Source organism: Magnolia sinica, chromosome 11, assembly GCF_029962835.1.
Source record: "Magnolia sinica isolate HGM2019 chromosome 11, MsV1, whole genome shotgun sequence".
Lineage (NCBI taxonomy): Eukaryota > Viridiplantae > Streptophyta > Magnoliopsida > Magnoliales > Magnoliaceae > Magnolia > Magnolia sinica.
Genome location: NC_080583.1, coordinates 59,839,383 through 59,864,311, shown reverse-complemented (window position 1 = coordinate 59,864,311; position 24,929 = coordinate 59,839,383). Strand labels below are relative to the sequence as shown.

Below are 24,929 nucleotides of genomic sequence, written 5' to 3'. Positions count from 1 at the left end.
TTAAGTTCAAAATATTAGTCTAGCAATTAGAACAATTCTAAACATTGAATTCCATGGATGTATAGTCTAATCTTGACTTGTCAACATTAAGATTCACCTCTCTATTTAAGGATATCATTGGTAACCAATAAGAGAATTCACGATAACTCAAACTTGCCTCACACATTATCTTTTTATTCTTTTAATTTTTAATTTTTCCATTAAAAGTAATGCCAAGAAGGGGAATCAAATCCTCACCTATAGGGAGCAAACCTATGATGAAGACTGTACACCCAAATTTTTTCACATATCATTCATAGGGAATTAAATCTACACCTATAGGGAGCAAACCTATGGTGTAGACCATTCGCCCAATCCTTTCAATTTCTCAGGTTGGTTCCTTTCAAGCTTAGTGATCACCAAATTAATCCTTCAATATCAAATGAAACCTTAATGTGTAAGCGAGATGTGACATGTAAGATCATAACGCAATTAATGTTTACAACTTCTAATTCTGGATTAACAATTCAAACTTAATTATGAAATCCAACAGATACTGACTCCAAGCGTCTTAAATTACCAACATCACGTATCTTGAAATTCCAAGTGCCCTAGATGGCCGTCAAAATCCCTTCAAATTCACAAGAAAGTCCAAAAAAATTAAAAATTTTCACAATTTTTGCTCAAGACCAAGAAAACGCTGATTAGGAAACCTAATCTCCCACCCCCAACCTAAAATCTACATTGTCCTCAATGTAAAAGAAATAAGCATGCAATGCACATGGAACAACGAAAATATAAGAGTGATGGAAAGATAGTACCTGGATGAAAGAATCAAGAGGCTTTCCAAAGATATCTACGTAAGAGCGGGTCAGCACAAGAGAGAAACCAACAGAAGTAAAATAAAATAACAAAAATAAAATCCTACCTATACCACTTTCGTAGGTGCTCTCGATTGCATTTAGCGTATGCAACAAGCCTTTAAACCCCTAGGTTGCCCCTAGTGGACGAGTTGTAGTCTCGTGAGGGTTTGCAGTAATGTTACCGACAAACATTGAACTAATTAATGATAAAAATGAAATAAAATGAAGAGCCGGGTTGCCTCCCAGGAGCGCTAAGTTTACCGTCTTCAGCCAGACAAATAAAGCAACTACCCTAGTCCTATGAAAGCGATAAACCTACCTATACCTCCATCAGACTAGGAGATCAATCCTGGTAAACAGGAGCAGTCAGGGGCATGGACATGTCCTCTGAATCAAATTTCTCGACAAATGGTTTCAATCGATGTCCATTGACTTTAAACTCCTTGCCATTGTCGGGATCTCTTATCTCAACGGCCCCATGAGGAAAAACAGTAACAACAATGTAAGGGCCGGTCCAACGAGATCAAAGCTTACCCGGAAAGAGATTTAATCGAGAATTGTACAAAAGGACCTTCTGACCAGGCGTGAATGATTTTTACAAAATGTGTTGGTCATGAAATACTTTCATCTTGTCCTTGTAAATTCTTGAATTATCGTATGCATCATTCCGGATTTCCTCGAGTTCATTCAATTGAAGTTTGTGTAGCGAGCCAGCGTTGTCCAGATTGAAATTAAGATTTTTGATCACCCAGTATGCTTTATGTTCCAGCTCCACAGGCAAGTGACAAGATTTTCCATAGACAAGTCTAAAGGGAGACATTCCAATAGGAGTTTTAAAGGCAGTACGGTATGCCCATAAGGCATCGGTTAATCGGATTGACCAATCCTTACGATCGGGGTTAACCGTTTTCTCCAAAATGTGTTTAATTTTTCTATTAGAAATCTCAGCTTGCCCACTTGTCTGTGGGTGGTACGGGGTGCTCACCCTATGAGAGATACCGTATTTCTTCATAAAGCTCTCAAATGGTTTATTACAAAAGTGTGAGCCCCCATCACTAATGATGGCTCGAGGCGTTCCGAATTGAGAAAGGATGTTTTCTTTTAGAAATTTAATGACCGTGCGATGGTCATTAGTTCGACACGGAATCGCTTCGACCCATTTAGTGACATAATCCACAGCGAGCAAAATATACAGATTTCCAAACGATTGGGGGAATGGTCCCATGAAATCGATGCCCCAACAATCAAATGCTTCAATGATAAGGATGAGATTCAAAGGCATCATATTTCGACGGGACAATGCTCCCAATTTCTGACAATGCTCACAAGCTTTGCAAAACTCATGAGTGTCCCTAAACATAGTGTGCTAGTAAAAGCCACACTGCAGAATCTTGGCCATGGTCTTTTTAGCAGAAAAGTGACCACCACAGGCCTGTGAGTGACAGAAGGAGATTACGCTCTGATGCTTATCGTCTGGTACACATCTCCTTAGGATTTGGTCTGGGTAATATTTAAATAAATAAGGATCATCCTAGAAAAATTTGTGCACCTCGGTGAAGAATTTCTTCTTATCTTGCGCAGTCCACTATGTCGGTATGGAACCTGTAGCAAGATAATTAGCTATCAGCGAACCAAGGTGAATGGGAGACTCGGAACAGTTGTTCATTAGGGAACATGTCATTGATATGGGTCGTCTCAAGGGAATCAGAGGTATTAAGGCGAGAAAGGTGATCGGCCACAACGTTTTCTACTCCCTTTTTATCTTTAATTTCCAAATCAAATTCTTGGAGTAGAAGGATCCATCGTATCAGGCGGGGCTTAGAATCATTCTTAGAAAGAAGATACTTCAGTGCCGCATGATCTGTATAGATAATGATCTTGGATCCGATCAGATAGGACCTAAATTTGTCCAAGGCGAACACTACGGCTAAGAGTTCTTTTTCGTAGTCGAGTAGTTCACTTGGGCAGGATTTAGAGTCCTACTCACGTAATGGATGACGTAGGGTCTCTTATCCTTTCTCTGGCCTAGAACCACCCAAGAGCATAATCACAAGCGTCGCACATAAGCTCAAAAGGAAGGCTTCAATCGGGTGGCTACATGATAGGTGTAGTGGTTAACGTGCCCTTAAGCTTGGTGAAAGCTTCTGGCATTTCTTAGTCCACTCGTACGGAGCATCTTTTTGAAGAAGATTACATAAAGGACAAGAGATGAGATTAAAGTCCTTTATGAATCGCCTATAAAATCCTACGTGTCCTAAGAAGGATCGCACGTCTGATGTTCTTGGGTGGAGGTAGGTTAGAGATAAGATCGATTTTTGCCTTATCTACCTCGATTCCCTTGGACGAGATGATATGCCCAAGGACAATTCCCTTCTGAACCATGAAATGGCACTTCTCCCAATTAAGTACCAAGTTCTTTTCTTCACATCTTTTCAGCACACATTTAAGACTTTCCAAGCACTTGCTGAAAGATGGACCGTAAACAGAGAAGTCATCTATGAAGACCTCTAGATATTGCCCCACCATATCAAAAAAGATACTAAGCATACATCGCTGAAAGGTGGCAGGGGCATTACATAGTTCGAATGGCATCCTTCGGTAGGCAAAAGTGCCATAAGGACATGTAAATGTAGTCTTTTCCTGGTCTTCAGGGGCTATCTCTATCTGGTTGTAGCCCGAATACCCGTCAAGGAAACTATAATAGGAATGACCAGCTAACCTTTCTAGGATCTGATCAATGAATGGTAAAGGAAAGTGGTCTTTCCTCGTGACGGTATTCAACTTCCTGTAGTCAATGCACATTCTCCAACCAGTAGTGACTCTAGTTGGCACGAGTTCATTATTAGCATTGGCTACGATGGTGATTCCGGACTTCTTAGGGACCACTTGAGTTGGACTCACCCATTGACTATCAGATATAGGGTATATGATACCCACGTCCAATAGTTTAAGAACCTCGGCCTTAACCACTTCCTTCATGTTTGGATTTAGTCTACGTTGTGGTTGCCGAGCGGTTTTTGCATTATCCTCAAGATATATGCGGTGAGTACAAATCGAGGGATCGATTCCCTTGAGGTCCGCTATCGTCCATCCCAGGGCTCCTTTATGCTCAATGAGAGTAGATATGAGCATACTCTCCTGTTCTTTCTCCAGGTGGGCAGAGATCACCACCGGGTATGTCTCATCTTGACCTAAATAGGCATATTTCAAATCAGAGGGCAAAGGTTTTAGGTCAAGCTTCGGCGGCTTGAGGTTAGACGGTAGAGGCATTACATCGGTTTGTGGCAATTCTTCAAATTGTGGCCTCCACCAGTTAACTTCAAGTACCGGTGCAGTATCAAGCAAGGCACACGTCTCCCTAATCATGTCATCATCAAAATCATGGGAGTGGGCCAGGCACGTCTCTAGAGAGTCAGAGGATAAGGTTAGAGGTGTCGTATCTTCCACTAAAGAGTCAATCATGTTAATGTCGTGGAAATCGTCATCATCCTCTAAGTTTCTGCCATTATTGAAAAATATGTTTGACTCTAAGGTCATATTCCCAAAAGACATAGTCATGACACTATTCCTGCAATTGATAATTACATTTAAAGTGACAAGGAATGGGCGACCAAGAATGACGGGAATCTGAGTGCTCATGTTATTGATGGGTTCGGTGTACAGGATGATAAAATCTACAAGGTAGTAAAATCTATCAACTTGGACCAACACATCCTCAATTATCCCTCTTGGTACACGAACAGAGCGATCAGTAAGTTGTAGTGTGGTTAGGGTGGGTTTTAATTCACCCAAACCTAACTGTTTGTATACCATGTAAGGAATCAGATTGACGCTCGCTCCTAAGTTAAGAAGTGCATGATCAATTCGATGGTCCCCGATTACACATGATATGGTTGGGCTACCGGGATCCTTGAATTTCTGTGGCACGTCTTGCTTTAGGATGGCACTCACTTTCTCGGTCAAGAAGATCTTTTTTGAATACTTTGCTATCGTTTGGTCGTGCATAAGTCTTTCAGGAATTTGGCATATGAAGGTATCTATTTCACGACATCAAGTAGAGGAATGTTGACTTTCACTTGTTTCAACACCTCTAGGATATCCTGAGAGTTAGAGAGAGGTTTTGGTGAAACCAACCGTTGGGGGAATGGAGAAACTGGCTTCTCTAGCAGTTCTGGTTCTAATTTTTGTGGGGCATCACTAGATCCATCATTGTTGTCATCTTCTGGTTCTTGAGGCTTTTCGAGCCTAACCGGAAGAGTTTTATCAATGATCTTTCTACTCCTAAGAGTGATGATGGATTTAGCGTGCCCCATCTGATTTGAAGAGCTGGGATCATTAATCTCGTACTACAGTTTAGGATTGGGGAGAGGTTGTGCAGGAAGCATCCCCTTTTCTATAACCGTCATACGAGAATCTATCTTTTGCATAAAATCTGTAATTCCCCGCATTGCCTGAGCCAGCTCTTGTATGGAATTTTGAACCGGTTCCTCTTGAGGTTTCACTTGATTTGGATTTTGATTGAAGAAACCTTGAGGGGTAGCCGTTTGTCCATTCCTCCAACTAAAGTTTGGATGATTTTTCCAACCAGGATTGTACGTATTGGAGTTAGGTCCAGTAAAAGGTCTTTGATAGTTGTTTATGGCATTAGCTTGTTCATTCAACACTCCTCGAAAGGCGGGTATTGTAGGACAATTTTCAGTTGTATGAATGTTGCAATCACAGATGCCGCAAACAATTTCATTAACCTTATCCTTCTTTCCTTCCATGGCCTCAACTTTCCTTATGAGCGTAGTCACTTTACACTTGAGATCATCCTCTTCTTTCAAGAGATATAATCCACCTTTCTCCTTTAATTGAGTCGGCCTAGACGTGGTGTTCGACTTTGGGTAATAGTCCCATGATTGTGTTTTTTCAGCAAGACTATCGAGGTAATCCCATACCTCGTCAACATCTTTATTAATGAACTCTCCATTACACATTGTCTCGACCATTTGGCGCATGGAAGATGTCAGTCCATCATAGAAAAAATTTGTAATGCGCCACGTTTCAAATCCGTGTTGTGGGCATGAACTGACTAAATCTTTGAACCTTTCCCAACATTGGAAGAATGTTTCATCTTCCTTTTGGGCAAAGTTCATGATTGCTTTTCTGAGGGTAATCGTTTTATGATGTGGGAAGAATTTTTTTATGAATTCCCTCTACATGTCATTCCATGTGCCAATGGATCTAGGATGCAGTGAATGTAACCATGTCTTAGCTTTCTCTTTTAAGGAAAAAGGAAGGAGTTTCAGCCTAATTGTATCCTCAGATACATTAGGAAAACATAATGTAGCTATAATCTCATCAAACTCTTTCAAATGTAAATATGGACTCTCTGATTCAAGTCCATGGAATTTGGGAAGGAGTTGGATAACTCCTGGCTTGATGTCCATTTGTCCTGTGTTTTCAGGAAAAATTATGCATGAGGGCGTACTCACTCCCGCCGGTTGTAGATAATCTCATAAAGTACGATGTGGGGGTGCTCTGATGCACCTTATTCTCATCTTGGGTATCCTCCACCTTGGGTGGAAGTAGAAGAGGTTGGTCTTCACCATAACTTCAATTAACTCGGGGGATTTTGAGTGGTGTCTAGTCTGCGATGGATAGTCAACCCCTCAACCAATCCTCCTTCGATCAAGAGACGTCGAGTGTTGTCACGGGCCCACTTGGGCATGAGACACTCACAACCCTCAATTAAATTCAAAACCTAATCCTAAGAAAGGGAAAAAAATCTAGAAAGAAAGAGAGAGTTGGAAAGAAATTACCAAATTGGAGTTCCTAAGTTAAAAACTTACAAAATAAAGCAAAATAAGTTAGATTCTAAAAAGAGAAGAACAATCCTTTAAAGGAAAGATAGCAGTAAACTGATTTCTAAAAGAAGGAATTCCTAAAAGAAAGTGGAAATTTCTAAAATAAATTAGAAAAATCCTAAACTAGAAAGTAAATTACTAAAAGAGAACTGAAAAATAGAAAGTAGAGAAGGAGCTTACCGAATTAGAAATTTCTATCTTAAAGCCCTACAAAATAGGAAGGTTAGTTTCTAAACAAAAATTCTAAAAATAAATGAGGAACCAAAAAATTAGATTCTAAAAGAGTTAAAATTAGAAAGTTACTAAAAATAAAAATAGAAAGTTAATTCCTAAAAAGGGAAATAACTAACCTAGTTTCTACAAACAAAAGAGGAAAATTTTTAAAAATAAACTATTTCCTACAAATAGGAAAATACTAGAATTAGAAGATTTCTAAAATTTAAACCCTAATTTTAAAAGTGAAAAAAGTAGAGAAATTGGGAAGGAATTACCAATTTAAAAACTTATGTCAGGATCCTACAAAACAGGAAAACAAGTTAGTTCTAGAAATCAAATAAAAGTCTACAACTAAAGTTAGTCAAATTCTAATCTTAAATTAATTCTAAACCTAATTAATTTCAGAGAATCGCAACCGTCAACGGCGCCAAAAACTTGTTCACTCCCAAGTATAGGGTTGTGATGTAGTAATAAACTCGGTAAGACCGAGGTTGAATCCCAAGGGACCGAAACCTGTGCGTAATCTGAAACTCACAAGTAGAACTAGAACTAGACTAAGATGTGATCTAAACCAAATCGAATTTAAGGAGTAATTGTGGAGTAATTATCTAATAACTTAAGGAATTCAAAGGAAGGAAACTAGGGATTCAGGATCCACTTGTAGAGATCGGGGAGATCTTATGCCCGCATCAAGAATCATGGAAATTAAACTCGAACTTATTTGATCTAGTTTTCACGAGATGAAAGTTATATGAATTAGAAAGGATTCCATCAGCAAAACATGCCCAGGAGACAAAGTCAACAACAGAATTAAACTAATTACCAACCAATCAGATGATTATGAAGGTTAGAAGGGGTACCGCCATCCAACCATGCCCAGGAGACGATGGCGAACAACAGGGCTTCCTGACGCCATAATCAACATAAGGAAAAAGAAATACTCCAAGCCATTGCAGATCTATTGTAATTTCAGTCCCACCAAACCCTTAAAAACTGAAAGCATTCCCTGAAATCTACTAGCATCAAAAGCAGTTCAATATGAATCAAAACCATAGGAGTTCTCCCATCACGCTACAAGCTTCACCTCTTAACCCTAGCTAAGAGGTTTAGCCACACATGAATGGCCTAAACCCAAAGAAAAGAAAATGAAAAAGAAAAGAAAAGACGTAGTCAGCCTACCTTCTCTCTCTCTCTCCCTCTGCTCACTTCCAGCCCAAGCCGGCAATCTCTGTCCTTCCTCCCATTCTCCACATTCCAGCACTCCACGTTCAGCCCTCCTGCTGCCTCCAACTGCCCGTCCAAAGCTTTCCACCCCTCTCTCCTCCCGTTCTCTCCCTCTTTCTTATAGCTATCCAGCCCTGGAGAAGTCGGCTGGAAGGATCTTCATGTTGCTGCTGTTGGTGGGGTTCTTACGCAGCAGCGTGCGCAACAATGGAATCGCAGCACCGACTTACGTTTTGGACTGAACATCACAGCCGCACATATGAGATCTGAGGCGTTCAGTCGCCTTGGATATGGATGGTCCCACGTTAAGAACACTTTGAATGGTCCAGATGGACGGACCGACCATTTCTATGACCGCAGAATGGCCCGGATTGGCCGGGCGCGTGCGGACTGCGTAAACAGAGCCCGAAACAGCCGGCGCTAGACTCTCGGTGGGGCCCATTATCTGATTTCTACGGACAATCCACTCCGTTCATTTCATTCCCCTCGCAATTTCGGTCTGGAATGGCTGATTTTGAGTCTGTTTCGGTGTGACCCCCGTGATCTTTGTTCCACCGTCCGTCGTTCATTTTAACGATCGAAAACTGATCTTCGATGTCTTTTGAAATTTATCCACATAGGCCTGAGTGAGAGGGGCCGTGCAAGTCTTATGGACAGTCCGGATTGGTCCGTTGAATCATGGTGGTGGCCCACAAGAAAGAGCCGCAAGCTCTGCTTCTTCCGCAGGGAGGAATTCGAATTGGAGACAGTGTACAGCAGGCGCATGTATGCTGTGTACACACACCACTTAAGGTGGGTCCCACCTTGAGGTATATGAAATATCCGCTCCGACCATCTGTTATGCCATCTAATTTAAACGATTGAGACCAGAATTGAAGCATGTCCAGATATCAGGTGGATCCCAGATCGATGTTTTATGGGCTGATTTGACCGTTGGGACGTTTCCACAAGGATCCAATGACTGAATTTCGATGTGTACGGTTAATTTATGGTCCTCAGTCCATGTATGAAATTTCGAGCCGAACGGATGGTGGAAACCTTGTGATCTTGCATTAACGTCTTTCGGGCCACTTGAGCTTAATTTCTCGATTTTCTTGAATCCATAGCGTGCACATCCGTCGATCTTGGTCTCATGGGGTCCGTCGCTTGCCTTGGTGACTTGATTGTTAAATCCATGCTCTTAGTACCTTTTCCCAATCCATGCTCGTAAATACGCTCTACATCACAGACGATTAAAATAGGACATTAAATGGTATCATGTTTGTAAATCCAAGTAATAAATGGGGTGTAATATGCAATATTTGACCCTCAACACTTCTGAGATAAGTAGATGAGCCCCATTAAGCACGTTGATGAAGATCTCCTCCTTTGATGATGAAGAATCTTCAGCTCCCTTGATCCGCAACACTTATGACGCTCCAATGTAAGGCGACGGGTTGGGTCAAGGTTATTTTGGAATCCTACTCTATTAAATGTTTTTCTATTTTAGAGACAGTGATTCCAAGCATTTAAGCATTCAAGGTATCCTAGCTCAATGATTTTTCATTAAGGCGGTAGCTGGATGATCCTTGAATATGGAACTTCATTCCCCAATCCACTCTATTGAATATTAATAATGAAGGTGGGTTGGAGGATGAACTCCCATGAGAGAAAAGGGCTTAGGGTAGGTGATCTGAATTAAACACTCAAAAGCTCTATCAATTTTCTCTACAAACAACCTAAGGCATGCTCTTATTAAATAGGAAAAAAGTTCTAACGAAAATAAAATAGTCATATTTTTTAGCAGAGTTCGATATCATCGAGCAGGCTTCGATATCATCAAGTGTATACTCTCAATAACTTCAAATGGCCGCTCAATAACACAAACTCAATCTGTCAAACACTTTTGAACCTTTTTGCCAACTGATTGAAAATATCGAACATGCTTCAATGTCATCGGATTTCGAACTCTGATTTCATCGACCTATGGTTCGATTTCTAGACATTTAAAAACATGAGACCAGACTTGCCTTAGGAACTGAACAGACATCAATATGATCGATCATTCCTCGATATCATCTGGTTTTGAGTATCGATGATATCGATACCAGTTTCGATTCATCGATCTTCTCAAGGAATTTTCCTATAAACTCGCTGGACAGTTTTGTGTCCCAATTCGATGACATCGACCTGGTCTCGATATGATCGATCTTTGAATGTTGATATCATCGAGTGATTCTCATAACTCGATCATTTAAAAGAATTTACCTGAAAATTTGCTGGACAGATTTGTGACCCATTCCGATATCATCGAAGGTTCACCGATATCATTGAGATTTGAATTTTGAAGATATCGAGGCTCTCTTCGAGACATCAAAAATCACATGATTTTCCTTAATTGCTTACTGGGCACAAACTGACCAGATGTCAATTTTATCGAGCCGTTTCGATGAACTCGAGATTCGGAAGTCGATGATATCGATCCTGTCATCTATTCATCGAGATTCAGTCCAAGATTCATTGGTTGTTGGACATCTGAAGTCCTCATTTCGATAACATCGAGTGAGTATCAAGGACATCAATAACAGAATCTGATTTCATCGAAGCACTGTCGATAAATCGACAAAGGCTGAAAACTTAGAGATTTTCCTAATTTTGCAAAATAATTTTCACACCTTAACCCTTATGTTGTTCTAACCATTTTTAAGGATTTTATATACATAGTGTTTTGGGTCATGGTATGTGATGCTAAGTTTACCTTTGTAGAGATCTAAAGCCACATCCGCTTGAGGCAGACGATTGAACAGTCTTCCTATGGGGCTCACTTGTCTTGCTGACTCAATACTCATGCTAATTGACAAACCAGGGCATTTTCAAAAGGGCGTTCGTGAGAGGCCCCCACGAGTTGGCTAGAAGGATTGAATGATGTTTATTTTGAAAGTCTTATATAAACTTATTTCCTCTTTAATATGCATGCACAAGGGAAAAAAACCTCTTTTTTTTTTGTCTTTTGAAAAACTATGTATGTAAATAATGCATGAGATGAGATGAAATGAAAATTTGTGCCAAGTGTCTATCTATCTGAGCGAGTGTGATTTAGACTCAGCGTGCATGTAGGAATCAGAATGCTTGACTTGGCTAAATGCCATGATCAATTTTCTAATTGTTCACCAAGGGTCCCAATCCCTTTAAGGTAGTGCGCAATGGTATCTTGCCTTTAAGATTTGGGCAGAGCTTAGAAGAATTCTTGACTCATGGTTGTCATCCTTGCATTTGTTGAATCTTTTTATTACTCGAACCTTTCATCTACCTGCTTTCTTTTCTCTTGCCATTTTTACCCACATCACCCTTTCGGGTCTTCATTGCGCCCGACTTGTCTGTCATTTTTGCCTGTGATGCCTTTTGGAGTTTTCACCATGTCCTGCTTGTTTGATCTTACTTGTCTTTTGGTAGTTGTGTTGTTTTTATCATTGCCCTTTCGGGTTTTCACCAAGTCTGTTGCATGCCTACTGTTTTTACTCGAAACGCCCTTTCGGATTTTTACTTCACCCATTTTTCTTAGGCACGCTTTTCTTCTTTTCATTTTTCTTTGATTTTTTGTAGAGGTTGGAGCTTGGATTTCCAACATTGATGGCCAATTGGCTTGCTTTTCCAGCCTTGTCTTAAGTCACGATAACAAATTTGTTGACTCAAATTGAAGTTAACCTGAGGGGAGAGGGAATGAGATGGGTATTGTGCTTCTTTTTTAAGATGATTTTTCTCTCTTTTTTCTAATTTTCTTTTTTTTTTCCCTTTTTCTCCAATTTTATTTTATTTTCTTTGTTATCTTGGACTTCGTGCATCTTCTTTTGCCCTTAGCTCTGCTTTTCCTCTTCTTGTTTTTATTTTTCTCTCTTGCTTTATTTCAACTTTTCTTATTAAAGCATTTATTTGGGGATGGGAGGGAGTGATTCTCAGGATGGCTAGCTTTAGTCAGTTGACTTCAACTTTGCTATTGTAAATATGGACGGGGTTAGATGAGCTTACCTATGAAATATCTTCATGTTTTTAGTGTTGATTGGCTCTGGAAGATCCTCTCCCTTCATGTTGGTGAGCTAGAGGGTGCCTTCTAGAAGAATTGTTCTAATCATTGGGCCATCTCATGTGATCTTTAAACTTGCCCCTTGATTCTGATAGATGTGGCAATTCTTGTTACAAACTTAATTTGGCTTCCCTTTCCTCGACTTCAGTCTCCACCACCACTCGTGTTAACGGGATTTTGACTTGAACTTGTAGGGCAACTTCCATTTCACCAGTTAGCTTAAAAAGGGTTTCGTCCGTAGCTGTGCATACAGAAGCAGCTCAATGTCTTCTAATTTTCTCGAGGAACTTGTCCATCTTTGAAGTTCCATTGTCGATGTCGACGACGTGTCAAAACCCCTGTGATGTCATTCTTTATCAATATTGGCACGTGAGACTAAGATGTTGCTTTTATCTATTTCATGAAGTAATCGACTGTCACGAGTACGCATTCATGATTGTTAGATGCCATCAGATTGACTTTTTCACTAGTATTGATACCCTGCGTAGAGAATGGCTAGGGCGTTGTCCGGTTATAGAGTTTTAAAGCATGCACATAGATCCAGTGTGCGCACTCCTGACACTTGAAGTACTTTTTGACATGCAACAATAATCTATCTTCATCGAGTTGCAAGATCTTTTTCATCATTATGCGTCTGCTTGTGGGTAGGCCACATATTCTAGCATGGAATGTAGGCATTGTTAGTGCACTCACATTGCACACATGTTTGTCAATCACATGACTAGTTGTATCAAGAAGTCGGATGAGTCCTCGGCAAATGAAGACCGACGACGCAGTGGAGCAGAAGCCCAAGCTACAAGTTCAAAGTACAGAGAAGCTTCCACGATCTTGATCTTACCTATAGATGACCTTGACCCATAATACCTACTTGATCATCTATTCAAGCCATTCTAAGTCTAAATTTTCCATCATTCTAGAGTTGGCTTTAGAAAGTTCAAATTGCTGGACAAAAACTTAAATAGAAAAAATTGTCTCACATTCGGTTGGAGAAGGTGCCACCGAATGACACCTTTAGTGCCACCAAAAGTGACCAAAACAATGCAGAAACATTCAAAGTTAATTCGGTACCACCAACTTGACTTTCGGTCTCACCGACTCCACCGAAGAACAATATTCGGTGCCACCGAAAGTAACAAATTTCATCCAGCAACTTCAAGATCTAATTCGGTGCCACTGAAGGTTCACTCGGTAAAATCGAAAAGTAGCCATTATAAATCCGTTGGAACTTTTTCTTTATAAATATAGGACCTAGAACTTTATAGAAAGTGTGGATTTAGGCAGTTCAGAGTCTCTAGTGTATTCCAAGCTTATCTCACTCATCCTAGACTCTATCCACACGAGATTCATGTTCCTTCATTGTGATTTGTCACTTCAATGAGCATTCAAAGCTCATATTAATGAAGAACATGATCTTTAGCCTGTTCTAGAGTATAGAGACCAAACCCATTGGCAAATCCTTAGTCTCTATGATACTCTAGAGCATCTATTAGTTGAATCTCTTAGGAAATTCATTCATAACCTTTGATAGGAGATTCAACTCACTCCCATTACCTTGGTTACCTTAATAAGAACATCATATGCAAGGTACTTGATCGTGAAGTTGAAACAACAGGAAAACCATAGTATCGTGATTGGGGGAGCATCGGGGAGCTGATTCAAGCACGAGAGAGCGAAGATCAAGCAACCCAAGACAAGTTACAAAACAAGACTCATTCCAACAAGTGTCATTGTGAAGAGTCTAAAGGTCAGCCTCCTTCCTTGTAAAGGATTGAGGCTAAGAGTATGCTATCCTCAAACTCGATTAAGTGCCTAGTGTGGGACCTTGGCTGGTGTGGCCTAAACGTAGGTGCATAGTGTGGGACCTTGGCTGATGTGACCTAAACATAGGTTCTTAGTGTGGGACCTTAGCCTGTGTGGCCTAAATGTAGGTTCTTAGTGTAGGACCTTTACTCGTGTATAGAGCATAAGTTACAGAGTCCATTATGTAGGGCTGTAAAGGTTTATGGTGAACCTGATTTAAAACCATTGATAGTGAAATCCGGCACACTTTAGGAGAGTGCGGTTGTCGGGAGTGGAGTAGGCACGTAGCCGAACCACTATACATGCTTGTGTTTGAATTGTCATTTATGCATCTATTTAATCATGTTTACATAAGTTTGAATGCTTGATTTGTTATGCATGATTGGATGAATGCTTAAGATTAATAGGTAGCACATTCCACACACAAGTTCACAATGTTATAGGCTAGTTGTTTTATTTGCATATCTTGAGTAGCCTATGTGATTGGACCCTTTATTAGCTTGGAATCCTTTAGAGTTACATTGCCTTGCTAAGTTTAATTCCATACTTGTTCTACTATAGCGGTCTAAACCGTAATTTCAGGCATGGTCTTAATAACTTTTGCTTGATAGGCTTGATTTTAGGCTTTGCTAAAAAGTTTTTGATCAAGCCCAAAAAGGTCTTCATAGGATGCAAGATTATCCAATCATGGCTTCAAGAATTCGATTATTCTCTACTTATTTTCCCAGGACAAAGATTCTCAATTTGCATTTCCATAGGGGTTTTAGGAGATCCCAGGTTCACAATTTCGAAGATTTCTAAGATGATACTGGCTTTTGGTTTCGAACTTTCTGAGGTGATCCTCTAGTTTGAGAGTAGATTCATCATCTTCGACATCGATGGCTTGGTCAAAGCCCCTAAGCTGAAGGTCTAACTCCATATCAAAATTATACGAGTTAACTTTGTACTCAAGTGCTTTAACAGTCAGACTTGGCACTTTATTGCTTGGAATTTTTGAAAAGCAATTTCTTTTTTTTCTTTATTTTTTTTTTATTTTTAAAATTTAAAAATATCTGTATTTTTTTTAAAATTTTAAGATATCTGGATTTTTTTTGAAAATTTTGAAATATATGGTTTTTTTTTAAAATTTTAAAATATCCGATGTTTTGGATTTTGGATCTTTTGATTTTTTATTTTTGAAAATTTTAGGGGCCTTGAGTAATAACGACAATGAAAACCAAGGGTTGCCTGATTTGGCTCAGGTAGCCGAACATTATCTACTTCAGCTTTTATTGTGCTAACATGGGGATTGCGAACCTGTTACTGCCTTGCATTCCCTCCCCTCGGGAGGCAGGGCCAACAGGATTAGTCGGCGATCCCTCGCCATCGTGTCCAATCATCATGATAAATCAGGGATTGGACTTCGAGTTAGTGTCAGATGCAGTTTCTCTTAGTTCATCCCTAATGCATTGCAACTCATCCAGTTCCTCCATCTTGGGTGGAACTAAAATTGTGGTCCAGTCCATCAGAGGCAATTCTGACCCCTTGACTGAGTCCTCTTCAAGTAGCTCAGTCAGGCTTAGTCCGCTCATTTGGTCCTTTAAGGTAGAATTTTCCTTTCCATCGAGACAAGCGAAACCCTATACTAATATGTCAGACATATGTACAGATAAAGGGATCCTTCTTTCCTCGACAACCTTGTCTTCTTCTGGTATTTCTAAGCATTGGTTTCTCCCTTGACTGATATTCCAGTCTTCTCTTATTCACATTCCCTCGATCCTCAATGACTGGGGTCAAGTCTTGATATTCTATCTAGTAGCAGAAGATTTGATGCTCAGCAGGATGGAAGACATAGTTTGATCCGATGTGATATGCAAGAGGAATGTACTTAGTAGTCTCAAACTCGAGACTATGGCATGAGATGTCCTCATTGGAGTATTGTATGCCTATGGCTGAAATGTCGTGCTCCTTCTATTTGTCGTTATTGTGGCTAGATAGTGGGAACTTTTGCCCTTGGTTGTTGACTCATGGTGCTGGCATGGATCATGGTGCTGGTAATGTGGGCAAGTTATGCCCGAGGTTGATTGGTGCTTGCATGTTGTGCCCCTGGTTGAATGATGATGCGACAGGGAAGTTTTCCCCTAGATTGATTACTGGAGGGGGGAGGTTGTCCCCCTAGATGACTAGAGTGGGTGGGTTGTGCCCTTGGCTAAATGGAGTGGGCATGTTGTGCCCCTGGTTGATTGATGTTGTGACAGGGAGATTGTCCCCTTGGTAGATTGTTGGAGGGGGAGAGGTTATCCCCTTGGATGATTAATGTTCTGACGGGGAGATTGTCCCCTTGTGGGCTTAGGATTTTGAAACTTGAAGTCACTGGAGATGCCCATTGCATATTTATGAGCATAGAGATTGGATTGGCTAGGTGTGCCCTTTGCAGGATGAGGGGCTTTGAGATTGGACTGTCTGTGGGTGGCCCTTGCAGGATGAGGGTTCGAACTCCGAATGATAGTCAATGGCATGGATAAATTGGACTAGATGGAGATAAGGCTTTTCTTAGATAATACAGATGACATAGGTGCCCAATGACAGGCTGGATTGGGTTATTGTGAGTGCCATTTGCCAACTATGATTGTGACACTATGGATTCTATCTTGATTGTTGTTGCTATTGCAATTGTCCCTGTTAAGGGGTGAATAATGTGCCTATGGTAAAGGCGACCAGATTATCTTCTTATAAGGCTTTTCTTAGATAATACAGATGACATAGGTTTCACCCCCCAAGCCCGAAAATCGGGCTCACAAAATTCCCGATCACCGAATCCGGTGTCAACAGCCTCCGTAGTACCCCATTCTCGGCTCCCAGCGCGTATACGCCAGATTCCGATCCTGGGATCCTACAAGGAGGATTTTTCAATGTACATTTGTCTCGTAATAAGCATAACCACAAATTTACCCAAATCACAAAGGCAACATCATCATTACATATCCACTGATATAAACTTTAAATACAATGCTGAAAGGGAAATACATATGTCGAAATCAAAGCTCCAGAAGACCGCTGCACACTCTATACTCAATGCTGCTATAACCTAACGCCACCTACACGCATTTATCATACATAAGCTTATAAAAAGCTTAGAGGGTGGTGAAAGTGTATGCACAAGATAAGTGCCAAGTATTCAATGCAATACAATGTCGAAAATATTAGCAAGATCATGAATCATACGATAATAGAGTAAGCGAAAATACTGACAAGTCCATGAGCCATACAATATCAGAGTACGCAATACAGATCAGTTATGCAAATGAGGAGTCATAAATAGCTAAATATCAGATGCTGATGGTACAATGCAATATGTAAATCATGCTAAGTCCGTCTAGGCCATATAAGTTTAGAAAACATAATAACCCAAAATGTCATATGCCTGCAGATACAATATGCGATGCGAATGAAATGACCAAGCTGGAGTGTGAGGTCGGGATGATAGTACGTGGTATCACAAGCTACGGGGTCCATCACAAGGGACTTCTATCCAAACCAGTCCCATACCTAAATTTGGATAGTTAGTCTCAATGTGGTAAACTCCTGATCTTAGGTTAGTCGTGCGCCCAACCAAAATCCTGGCCATGCGAAGGTACATGTAACAAATAGTTGCACACCACCAGCCCGAGTGAATAGTGAATGAATGAATGAACGAGTATGCAATTCCTACTTAATAAGTCCACATATCAGTACGGTTCCTCTCTGGGATTATCACCGGGGTCTAGTACACTCCACACTGACTACCACCTCCCTAGCCACACAGCCCAGTAAGCAGAATAGACCACACTATCCGCCTGATCAGTAGTCTGTCAATACCTACCCGGCTCGTCAATAGCGAACCCATTTGCGAGCTGGTCAAACTCAGCTTAGCTTACAGCCCCCTCACTCGGGCGGATAAGGCCACACCCCCTCTTAATCGACCATAACACAGTAAGAGACGTGGCCTACTGGTATTCGGCACTCGGGCGCTCATGTTCCACTTGGTCTAGATGCTGGGGCGTCTCCTGGCCTCGGAGGTTTAGAGACTTTCACTCACGGACATCCAAAGTGCTCAGATGCTCAAACCAAACATTGTCGGCGTCCATCTGGCCATCCATGACATGCCTGTGGAGGTCACGGCCCTGATGTTGCTAGGGTGTACAACAATCATGTCACACATATGCGAGATGTATGAGTCACATCGTCCAGTCATGCAACAATCTTGTGCGTACCGCGCGCTCATGTGGGTAACTCCTATCAATGTGTCCCATAAATAATTTGCCCAATGGCATATGCTATGATCAGTCACTACTCATATCAAGCATACATATGATGCGTATGGCATGAGTCATGGAATTATACTAAGCATGTTATATGGTGATGAACTATCCTCACAATGAAGATGGGCCTAGATGGCCTACACATAACAAGTATGGGCCTATTAATGGCCCTAAGGAAAGTTACAATGTGGACATTTAACCAACATTATCCTTACAATGTAGACGTCAAACCATCATTGCTCCCAAGGCACGGCCCGCCATAAACATCATTACACAAACCACGGTGGAATCACACATTGCAATGGACCTTATATACATCACATTGGGCCTCAACCCATGGGCCATCAAATACATCAAATGGGTCGTATCTCATGAGCCTCATATATATCAAGGTGGGCCTCAACAATGGGCCTCATATATATCAAGGTGGCCTCCTCAAATGGGCCTTTTATATATATCAAGGTGGGCCTCAACGAACGGACCACAAATACATCAAGATGGGCCTCATACATTCCCAAAAAGAGTCATATTGAAGGATCATTTGGACCATACCCCAAGTAACAGTGGAGATAATAATTTTCACTGTTTAAACAATTCACAGGGGCCCACCATAAGGTTTATTTTCCACCCAATCTAATCATAAGGTCTTAAAGACCCGGATTAAGAGGGAAAACAAATATCATATTGGTCCAAACCCTGTAGTCCAAGGGTTTTAATGGTGGATGTTCAAACCCACTGTTTCTACAGTGTGGTCCACATGATCCTAAGATGGACGCATCACAGTGTGGCCCGCCGTGATGTATTTGAGATTCAACCATTTCATAAGTTAACATAGTGATAGATGAAGTAAAAACAAATATCAGCTTTATTGAAAACTACTGTGGCCCTTAGAAGTTTGAACGGTGGATTTCACTGTCCACTACTTTAAATGGGGGGGGGGGCTTTAAATCTGACTCATTCTTAGTCTCAAGCCTTAAAATTATCTTTTAAAATAGTTGGACAGTTTGGATGCAACACATGCATCATGGCGGACCCTATAGATGGCGTGGATGAAGCAGGTGGGACCCATGGAACTTGGTGACGCCACTACAGCAATATTATATAATATATGTATATATATCCAGGCCAGTCCAGCGTGTCCAGTGTCCAGACGCTGGACGTTTGGATGGGTGGTGTTGATAAAACACTAATGGACAGCGTGGAAATAAAATAAATACAGCAAGGTGGGTCCCAGTGGGTCCCACCATAAGGTTTATTTACCATCCAAGCTGTTGGTAAGGTCATACAGATCCTGATAAAGAGGAAAAACAAATTTCATAAAGATCCAAAACTTCTGTGAAATCCAAAAGGATTTCAATGGTAGACGCTTAATCCTCACTGTTTCCTGCTGTGTGGGCCACCTGAGCTCTTAGTAAGGCTGATTTTTGGAGGGCCCACTGCCCTAAGGGGCCCCATCAAAATGCACAGTGTTAATGTTCCCACACATCATGGTGGGGCCCACGGCTGGGACCTGCCCATCCGCCTACGCAGCAGTGCAGGACGCTATTGCGCGTCCTCTGTCAGCAGCAACAACGTCTGCTGCTGTTTCATATATATATTTTTTTAAAAAGGAGTTTTCTTGTGATTTTTCCTAGGTGGGGCCCGCATCAGTTGAATCCACTCCACCCATTGGATTTTATGGCTCAAGACCGACCAAATGAGCCCAATATGAGATGCGTTTTGGTGCATAGAAACATCAGAGTGGGTCCTAACAGCCTTTAATGGTCAATATCACTATTTCTATGGTATGGCCCACTTGATTATCGAATTAACTTCATTTTTCGGTTCATGCCTAAAATGAGCTGGGGAATGGAATGGACGGCGTGGATTAAAGCCATACATCAAGGTGGGGCCTGCATAAGCAGTCCACCCAAAGCCTTAAATCAAATTGATATTTTTGTTTTTTGTTGCTGGACAGTATACCACACCATTAGTTCACGCTTCATTGTATAGCCTCGTCCAGAGTCCCTGGACGCTGGACGGTTTGGGTAACACATATATAAGGTGGGCCCCACCTACAGATGGCTTGGATAAAATACATGCTTCATGGTGGGGTCCATTCAAGTGGGCCACACAGCCACATCATCATACAAAATGAAAGAGAGAGAGAGAGAGAAAGAGAGAGGGGCACGTGTGATGGAGGGCTCCGCCACTATGCGTCCTCCCTTGCATTCAATCATACATCAAGTGGGTCCCAATACATGTGGGCCCACCAAATCAAAGATCAACGGTGGAGATTCCTTCTCCACCAAAATGGAAGGTCTAGATGACCTCTATTCATGTAAGGAAAAAAATAAACATCATAATGGGGTCTATGGCGAATGGCCCCATCATGGAATGATCATGAGAATTAAGGTGGGCCATTAGCCATACCTAGGTTCCAAAGTGAGATCCATAATATCAATCGGTAGGCCTCACTTGGCCCATCATCAAAAATGAAATCTAGGCCTATAGAAACACCCACCGTTCGATCTTCTTGGCCCGATGGAACGCCGAGCTCCTTGTGTCTCACTTTGATGGAAGATGATGAGAAATGAAGGGCTAGGATGATGGATTTTGAATGGAAAGTGGGCCACACAACTCACTATTTTCTCTCTTGGAAGTGCTTGGATGTGCACTCCTTTGCTTGCTTGGAAAATATGAAGAGAAAGAGAGAGAGAGAGAGGGTGGTTGTAAGAGAGGTGATGGATGTGAGTGATGGATGTAAGGTGATAGTTGTACTTGACATGTATGGGTGTGTAAGAGATAGAGGGAGAGAGTTGACTTTAGGGTTGCTCTTGTACTTGACATGAGGTGATTGATTGATTGAGTGAGTGAATGATTGATCGGACATGTTGTAAAGATTCTCTTGGGATTGTAAACTCATGGTGTTTTCAACGCAAGCCCACATCTCCTGGCCAGGGTATCAGATCGGTGTACAAGATGTAGCGTCAGAACTGCAGCGATGGTACGGTCGCAATGGTATAAGTCTCGGATTGAGCTGACTCAGATTTACGGGATATGACTTAGGATTATGTGCAATAGCTGTCTACGCATCGCAGGTCATAGAAATTCGACCGGGAGGACCGTGGAAGCCTACGGAACAGTACATGCGAGGATACAGGCCTCACAATAGGTGTCATGCCCCAAACTCAGAAATCGGGCTCACAAAATTTCTGATTGCCGAATCCGATGCCGACAGCCTCCGTAGTACCCTATTCTCAGCTTCTAGCGCCCATACACCAGGCTCTGATCCTGGGATCCTACAAGGAGAATTTTCAGCATAAGAATTTTTTTACAATAAGCATAACTATAACATAACCCACAAACACTAACAACAAGAACACCATCACAAAATCTACTAAGATAAAAAAAACTTTGAAATACAATGGTGATAATACCCAAAAACTTCTAAAGCTCTGTGGTATGCTCCTGCTCCTGCTTAGCTACGGCTGTGTTCTCACGTCACCTGCGTACATCTATCGTGCATAATCTTATAGAAAGCTTAGAGGGTGGTGAAAGTGTGTGCGTAATGTAAGCGTGCTCAGAATGTAATATCAGAGTAATGCGGAATATGCTAGTAAATCCATGAATACTATTAGTTGTACTAAGGCTAGCGATGCAAGGCATGAATGCTATCGACCATACTAAGGCTATGTGCGATGCAAGGCATGAATGCTATCGGCCATACCAAGGCCATGCGATGCGAGATGTGACTCAAGCATACCAATCCTCATCAGAATCCATATATTCATACAGCTCATCTTTGGGATATCACCGAGGTTTATTACACCCTACACCAGCTTGCCACCCCTATCCGAATGCACAATTGGGTAAGTGGAAGAGACCTCACTATCTACCTGCCAATATCGGGCCCGGCTCATTGATAGCGGACCCATTCCTCAAGCTAGTCAAACTTAACCTAGATATTGCCCCCTCACTCAAGCGGGTAAGGTCACACCCCCTTCCAACCGACCACGACATAGTGGGAGACGCAACCTCTTAGTATTCGGCCCTCATGTGCTCGTAAATCCACTCGGTCTAGGCATTGGAGCATCCTCCATGGTACTATAAGGGTTTGGAGACTTTCACCCTGGGACATCCTATGCGCCCCCGTGCTTAAATAGAATTTTCGGTATCCAATCCTACCATCCGCGCTATAACTGTGGAGGCTACAGCGTTGATGTTGCTAGGGCTAACAGTAATCACAGTCTCATAATGCAAGATGCATGAGTCACACAGTCCAGTCATGCATCAATCCTGCACGTGCTGTGTGCTCATGTGGGACAACTCCACCTATCATAGAGTCCCATGAACAACCTACCCAATGTCATATGCAATGGTCAACCACATCTCATATCAAGATGCAGATGATGTGTATGGGCATGTATCATGATGATGTGCTGTCACATACTCATAATCGGCATCGATAATCAGCATCGATAATCGGTATCGACAATCAGCCTATATGCAAGGCGGGATCCATAGATGATCCGCCGATCTAAACCATAATATAAAGATCGACCGTCGGCCTTGGATATACCAATCTGATAGCACAAATCCATCCATCTATACGATGATGATGGACTATGCAACATCGATGGGGCCTAATAATTTGGGTTAACCCACTAAGAGAATGATGAGAATGGGCTTAACAAGGCCTGAGGGAAGGTCACAATGTGGACATTTAATCATCATTGCTCATCAATGTGGACATTTTACCAACATTGCTCCCTATGAGTGGCTCACATAGAGCCTAACATATAGTGGGCCCATGGCCTCACACAAGGGCCTAATGTACATCACGATAGGCCTCACTCATGGGTCACATATGCATCACTTTGAGCCTTACCAAATGGGCCTCATACACCACATTGGGCCTCATTATATGAGCCTCATACATCACATTGGGCCTCATCATATGGGCCTCATACACATCAAATTGGGCCTCACATATGAGCCACAAATACATCTCATTGGGCCTCATTCAAAGGCCATAAATACATCACATGGGGCCTCATCAAATGGGCTGCAAACGCATCACATTGGGCCTCATCATTGGGCCACAAATACATCATATTGGGCCACACACAAGGGCCTCATACACATCCCATTGGGCCTCTCTCATGGGCCTCACATACATCATAATGGGCCTTACAAAAGGGCCACCAATACATCATATTGGGCTACACACAAGGGCCCATGGGTTAGGCACAAGGGATGGGTAGTGGGTGCATCACATACATCATAGTGGGCCTAATAGAGCAGCTCATATAGTCCAGAAAATTAGGTGGACAGACTGCCTACAATTCATACCTCAAGGTGGGCTTATTGTACCACCAAAATGGGCCTAATGTGGCAGCCTATAATCCAAGAAAAATGGATGGGCAGCCTGGATATACAGTGCATTCATCGGGGTGGGCCACTGCCCTGGACGGTGTGGAGAAACACATACATTTCGGTCGGCCCACACAGCACATGGATGGCATAATATACCACACATTAGCAAGGTAGGGGCCCACCAGCAAAAACGGATGGACGGTGTGAGAGTGAAACACATACATCATAGGTAGGCTCCACGTAGCACACCGTCCAGATGGACGGTGTCGATACAAAATACATATATATTAAGGTGGGTCCTGCCCATCCAGAATGGATGGACGGCTGGATATAGAATACATATGCCAAGGTGGGACCCATTCCACACGTGCAGCACATGTGGGATGGGCCCCACACGAGCTAAAAATAGATGGACGGTGTGTGTAAAACACATGTAACACTGTGTGGTCCACTGTCCTGGACATAAGGATGGAGTGGATATAGAATAAATACATCATGGTGGGTCCCACCCCCACACGTGTCACACATGTGGGGTGGGCCATGTCCAAACAGATGGACGACATATATAAAACACATACATTAGACAGGGTCCCACCCACACGTGTGGGGTGGGCCACATCCTGGATGGACGGTTGGATATACAATGGATACATCAAGGTGGGGTCCCACCTGTCCACATGTGTCATACGTGTGGGGTGGGCCTCATGCGTCCAAACGGACGGTGTAGGATATAACATATATATCAGGTTGGCCCCACAGCACTTGCTGACATTAATTGCAGCATCCAGCTGCTAGCCGTCCAGCTGATGGACGATCCAGATTGCCACATGCACGAGGTGGGTCCACACGCATGGGACCCACCAGCAGCTTTGAATAAAGCTGATATTTGTGGTTTCCTTGATCAGGCCTGTCCAACAGTGGACAGCAAGGTGGGCTGCACCAACTGGATGCTCAGAAAAATCTGGGCAGCCTAGATTTTGATCACATCAGGTGGGTCACACACACATATCATCATCAAAAGAAGAGAGAGAGAGAGAGAGAGAGAGAGAAAGGAGAAACATCTGATGGAGGGAGAGTTCGCAAAGGGCTGGAATTTTGGAGCTCTCATGGAGGGTTGGAGGTTGCTAGCAATGGAGAAATGAGAAGGAAAAGAGAGGGAGAGATAGATAAGAGAGAGAGAGAGAGAGAGAGAGAGAGAGAGACATAGGTAGTTTCTAAGCAATGATGATGGTGGGGCCATCATGACTTGTAAGAGGCTTGCTCATGGGGAAGAAAAATAATCATTTATGGGCTAGGGCTA

General features: G+C 42.1%; 1 non-coding gene across 1 annotated transcript; it reads left to right on the top strand.

Annotated features, from left to right (window-relative positions):
• Positions 1–5,891: 5,891 nt before the first annotated feature.
• Positions 5,892–5,998, top strand: LOC131219850 (small nucleolar RNA R71). Its single transcript, XR_009158492.1, has one exon. It is a non-coding gene; the product is annotated as a small nucleolar RNA R71 (small nucleolar RNA).
• Positions 5,999–24,929: the final 18,931 nt, after the last annotated feature.